Below are 6,000 nucleotides of genomic sequence, written 5' to 3' on the forward strand. Positions count from 1 at the left end.
ACACTGGGGAGCCCAAGCCCTGGCAGAGCAATTCCTGAGATTCTTCAAGTATAAGGGGATTTATGAATTAGCAAAACAAGAGGTACAAAGGTGTATGATTTGTCAAAAAGTTAATTGGGCAAAAACCCAGTATGTGGTATTGGGAAGTCGCCCAGTAGCATACCGGCTTTTTGAAAGAATTCAGGTAGATTTCACTGATCTGCCTAAAGTGGAGAGATATAAATTCCTATTGGTAATAGTAGACAAACTAACCCACTGTGTAGAAGCCCTTCCAAGCTCTCGGGCTATGGCTCAAACAATATCGAGGTTTCTACTAGAAGAAATCCTACCCCGATATAAGTTAGTAAGATACATAGATTCAGACCAAGGGACATTCTTCACCTCGGAAATCATTAGGCAAGTAGCCAACACTCTAGGGATCCAGTGGGAGTACGACATCCCATAACATTCTCAGAGCTCCAGACAAGTTGAAAGAATGAATCAAACATTAAAAGACCAATCAGCAAAATTAATTTTGGAAACAAAAATGTCCCGGGTAAAATGCCTCCCTTTGAAGCTTCCCAGATGCCACATTTCCTGCTAAATGTTCCAGACCATGTCTCATTCTGAGACTGGGCTATCTCCCTTTGAAGTGCTGTACGAGATGCCATACGAGCATAGAATACCAGTGGGGCACCCCAGGATAGAGGATGGACAGATACAGCTGAATCTTCAGGAAGTGTGGAAGCAAGGAATAATAACACAAAGTAGCCCTTTGGGTTTTTTCATACATAAAGTACAGCCCAATGAAAAAGTACTCATAAAGACCTAGAAAGAGACCACCCTGTCACCTCACTGGGAAGTCCCCTTTCTTGTCCTCGTAACTACAGGCACAGCAGTACGAATGGCAGAAAAGAGTTAGACACACACATCTTGAGTGAAAAAATCGAGCTCTGGGAAGGGACGCCACAGTAGAAAGTCATCTCTCCCCCTAGCGACCTGCAGATAACCTTGCAACAGCCAAGTAAATGACTAATAAGAACCTGATGAAGTGCACTGAACCTAATTGTAAATGTTATCCATTTGTGCATTTCATATGCAAGTATTGTAACAAAGTTTAGATCATGCACTGTAAAAAGAGATATTAGCCAAAAAATTTATGCAATAAGTACTTAGAAGAGGAACTGTGCCTAACTAACCGTGTCTTAGGGCTCGCCACTAAGCTAAGAATAATTGAAGTAAATTCTGAAATTTAGTTTCACTTGTTCCAAAACAGGCTGAGGGGAAAATTACGACCAAAAGCTCAAATCATTACTGTTGAGTACTGGAAATTAAACAAAGTACTCTGCAGCTCAGATACTGTTAAACTATCCAAATAGGGCATCTTTAAACAGAGGCACGCAGCTCAGTCCTAGCATGAAATCACAGAAGACTATTCTTACTGCCGAGAAGATGGCTTAACCCGCTGCTAGTAGCAACCCAGTAGATGCAAACAAAAGCAGAAGAATATTGATAGTAGGAGTAATCCTGATGTACCCGAGTCTAGCAATGTACCTCAAGACTAGTACACACATAAATAACTTGCCCACCACAGAAGTGCAGAGCCCCGGCAATGGGTGCAGACAAAGCATACAGACTGTCCAGAAAAGACAAGGAGAATCAGAAGCTCCAGTATTCCCAGCCCCAAGGAACTGCAGCAAGGGTAAAATAAACAAACATTGTTCCATAAACAGCACTCAGCAGGGGGTACGTGGATTAAAAAAAAGATGAAGTGTTATTTACAAGGAGCAACCCCTAAAAATGGGCAGTCAGAGCACAAAATACATAAGAAGAACGCTGAACAAATATCTGTCTCAGCCTGTGACAAATATAACTGCACAGCATGGATTGGGGGAAAAATAGTCATTATTTGTAGCTTATTTTCAGGCGAACCCACTGTGTTATAATAATAATCTATTGAATATGTGTGTGATAAGAAGAAAGACATACTAAGTCAGAGGAATTTAAAATATGAGACCAAATTATCCCTCAGAAATGAACCAGTTATCCTTAACCTTTTAGAAGATCAAGATGACAGAGTTTGTCTGCAATATGACAGGATATTCTGCTCCTCAAAGAATAAAGAAAGAGTAGACCCAAAGAGTAAAATAAAACAAATAACACAAGAACTAAAAAGACACGAGAAGATAGAAAAGAAAAGGTTGAGAACCCTAAGTGAACAATATGAACACCTAGAGAGACAATACACCAATTAGAGTTTACCTGCCTCAGACCAAAACCTGTTTGTAGATCTGATGCAAAAAATTGCAACAAAATTAAGACTATCCAATTGCTAAATTTGCAGAGGGCTCAAATCCACTGAAAACTAGCATTAGAAAAGGAAAAGTTTAGCCCCAGAGCAACTCCTAAAATAACTCAGAAACCTGAGGGATAAGTTTTAGACAAGAGAGTAATTAGAATGTTCTACCTTAGCAAGGAGGGAAAAGAGTATACTAAAATAGTAAGGTACACTCCATGTATATCCACTTTGACGGTAAACTCCTCCAACAAAAACAAGATCTGGCAGCCAGAAAGCTCTTCAGGGTACTAGAGCCGGGAAAAAGGGGCCAAGTGCAAATAGACTAATAAAATTGGACTCTACTAGAACAAAAGCCCTAGAGCTAATCCTTACCAATCCTTAAGTAAATTAAGAAGACTCTAGAATGAGCCCAAAACCACAAAGGTTAAATAAAAAGCCCCCAATAGTTGATATTAAATTTGCAGGAAGAAAGCGTACAGTGAACAACCTCAGTGGTAGAAAGGGTCGAGCACAATAAGATTGATAAGGCCTGTTTTCTTTACCCTGCCCCACTCAGAATGCAACTCACTAGGGGATCCCTTATATAAAACCTTAAGTAAAAAGAAAAAGGATTTGAAAAATAAATTCCCTATCTTTGATAAAGATCAGGCCTAGAGAGAGGAGGAGTGGCCTGCAGAAAGAATAATAGAGTATTAGTCCCACGACATAGGCCCAAGATGGGAGTTGGAGGTATAAGACCCCAATTTATCTATTAAACTGACTAATGAAGCTCCAAGCAGTAGTAGAAATTGTCTCAAAGCACACCTCAGATGCCCTCGAGTTACTATCTAAACAACACTCCCAAATAAGAGCCTTTGTATATCAAAACAAGATGGCCCTAGACTGTTTACTAGCCAAAGAAGAGAGAGTTTGTGAGAAATTTAATAAAACAAAATGTTGTCTAGAGATCGATAATTATTGAAAAACCTAGTGAACGAAATTAAACAAGTAGCACATGTCCCAGTACAAAAATAGAACTCTATACTCCAATCATCCTAGTGGGTCCATTTGTTTAATAGAGCTTAGTAAAAAAAAATATATATTATTTATATTGTGTTCAATAGCTAGAATCCTATTCCTGCCCGGCTTAATACCCTGCTTTATTAAGTTAATATACTCAGTAGTGCAGGGTATGCAGGTAGCTGCCATGCCCACAGACCCAGAATGTACTACAGGGAAATTAAATCAAGTGTCTAAAATCACAAAATTAGAAGAAGAAAATCCACACAGTAGAACAACAGATCCTTTAGCCAGATTCAAAGAGCAAATAAAGGGAGAAGGGGACGTTTACAAGCTTTACCATGAAATTCCAAAAGAAGAGTAGAGTAATGAGACCAAAGAGAACTAAGAGTTTTTAAGGACTAAACTAGTTAAATTATAAGACAGTTTCACAAGATCAAAAGAAAATCCACTAAATACAAAGCTTTTTAGAAAAGCACGAATTAATGTATTAATTTAAAAGGGGAAGGATTGTTATATGTAATATGAGTAATTTGTGCCTATAAAGTAAAATATAGATGTAATGTTTAGTATTACTAAGAAATATTTGTATAAAACATGTGAGTCTGAGCCAAGAGATTACCTCACATATGTTGAGACCACCCCTGACAAAAAGGAGGAAAACTTAATTTACAAACAAATACGGATAGCTTACCCAGAGATAAATTGTTTCTCAAAGTGATCCTAGTAACTCCCAAGCAATGATCCTCTCAATAACTACCCAAGATTGAGATTGCTAGAGTCACCAGAGAAATGCATCTCAATGCCAAGTTCCAGTAACTCAGTCAGGGGTGTACATCACTCTCCAGACACCATTTTGTTCTCACCAACTGTCATGGTTTGACACGGGAAGAGAATTTTTTTTTTAGAAGGAAGAGGTTCACCAGTCAGGGGTCAGGTTTAGATACTGACACTTGGGGTGACCAATTGAAGGTGGACACGCCTCTGAGAACACAGAGGGGTTAAAAGCGGAATTCCCAGGAGGACTCGTTCTTTCTTTGGTTCCGGTCACCGCATGGTACGGACCTCTCCCCTGCCCAGCCCGGGCTGGGTGGGGGAGGGGAGCCATGCGGCCTGTGGAGGTAGGCCCAAGGGTGAAGGGGCTGCAACCAGACCTGGCCCCCTGCAGATGGAAGGGTGGAGAAATCTGGGATGTCTCCGCTCCCCCCAGAGTCTCTCTATCTCCCAGGAGAGAAAAAGAGACAGAGACTCGGTGGTTTTATCAGCAGTTCGCCGCAGGGAAGGAGAAGAGCGGGGGGGCCGCAAGGTGCCCAGCCGGGCTGTGGGAGCTGGAGCCTGGGCAGCGAGCCATCCTTGGGAGTTGGGACTTTTAACCCTTCCTGAGAAATGAAGGCTTTATGAAATATTACTCCTCCTGAATTTGAAGAAAAGAGAGACAGCTTGAAACCTCAGATGTTTAGAGAAGAAGGTTGGGGGCAGATGATAGAGTGGCTTTTTGGCTGGACTCTGCTTGTTTACCATAGACTGAACCACTCTTTCTTTTCAAGAGGGACTGCATTTTAGGGGGATGCATTGGTGGGCCAAGAGACCTTCTGCAGCAACTACCAGTTTTGGAGTGGACAGAGAGAGAGCTGAGGAGGGTGTGAGGATGCCCTCCATCTTCAGGAAGAAGAGAAGGCGATCTCTGTCTTTTGGACCCTCGGCCCCAGGGGAAAATGGGGGGGACTCTAGTCCCGAATTGTGATACTGGACTGTTGTTCCTGGTGGTCCTTGGCAAAGCATCCTTAAAGGGGCCCTATAAGCAGTCTCTGTCCATGCACGGTGGTGAGAGCACTGTGACATGGAGAGGAGAATGTCACACTGGCCCGGTGTGTCTGGGCGGTGCCACGTGTGACATTGGAAACACAAAAGGTGGCAGTTGTGTTTCCTGGGGGTCTATGGTTGCAAGGGGGACTCCTCTCTTCCCCGATGGACTCAGTATAGATTATATTGAAGGGTGAAAACTTGATTAAGGATCCAAATGGGTCTCGCTGGGGTTTAGTGGAGTTGGGTGGAGGGAGGAGAAATGTTTTGGAAGGTTTTCATTTCGAATTTTGTGTGTTTTTTTCCTTTCCTTTCTTTTCCTTTTATAGTAGTAGTAGTAGTAGTGTAATAAAGCTTTTTCTTTTGTTATTAAGTTTGGCCTGCTTTGCTCTGTTCTTGATCACATTTCACAGCATTTGATTGGTAAGTTGTATTTTCATGGGGCGCTGGCATTGTGCCAGCGTCAAACCATGACACCAACACAGAGAAAAGAAATTCTATAAATATGTAAGACTCTAAATAGGAAAAAAAGCCTGATCACTAAAACTCTGCCTCAAGCAAAATAAACTGTATAAAAAGCGCTTAAGAGAGACAGTCTTGTGTGAAACATAAAGGACCCTATGCTGTAGCAGTAAGACCTGTGTCTCATCCAGTGCTGATCCCGGGCTCAGCACTGTCCTTTTTATTGTAGCTAGCTCAGACTGAATTTGATCACTAAATAAAACCTGGTTTTATTACTTTTAATTTAGCTAGATCAATTTTTACTTATAACAGTTCTTTAACTGAAGTTCTGCCACTTGTCATCATTTTAAAAGTAAAAAGTCGTCTTATTAAATCACTAACAAAATTACTAACTTTTAACAAGGGGAGAAGGGTGTATTACTTGCGCTGTTATTTGTGTCTAAAATTTTTGTGCACTA

At 41.1% G+C, this 6,000-nt stretch overlaps 1 long non-coding RNA gene across 1 annotated transcript; it reads left to right on the forward strand.

The window, feature by feature from the left end:
- The first annotated feature begins 4,320 nt into the window (after window positions 1–4,320).
- LOC140683547 (uncharacterized) lies at window positions 4,321–5,453 on the forward strand. Its single transcript, XR_012054725.1, has 2 exons — window positions 4,321–4,398; window positions 4,543–5,453. It is a non-coding gene; the product is annotated as an uncharacterized lncRNA (long non-coding RNA).
- Window positions 5,454–6,000: the final 547 nt, after the last annotated feature.

The sequence above is a fragment of the Taeniopygia guttata genome, chromosome 3 (genome assembly GCF_048771995.1).
Source record: "Taeniopygia guttata chromosome 3, bTaeGut7.mat, whole genome shotgun sequence".
In the NCBI taxonomy this organism is placed as follows: domain Eukaryota; kingdom Metazoa; phylum Chordata; class Aves; order Passeriformes; family Estrildidae; genus Taeniopygia; species Taeniopygia guttata.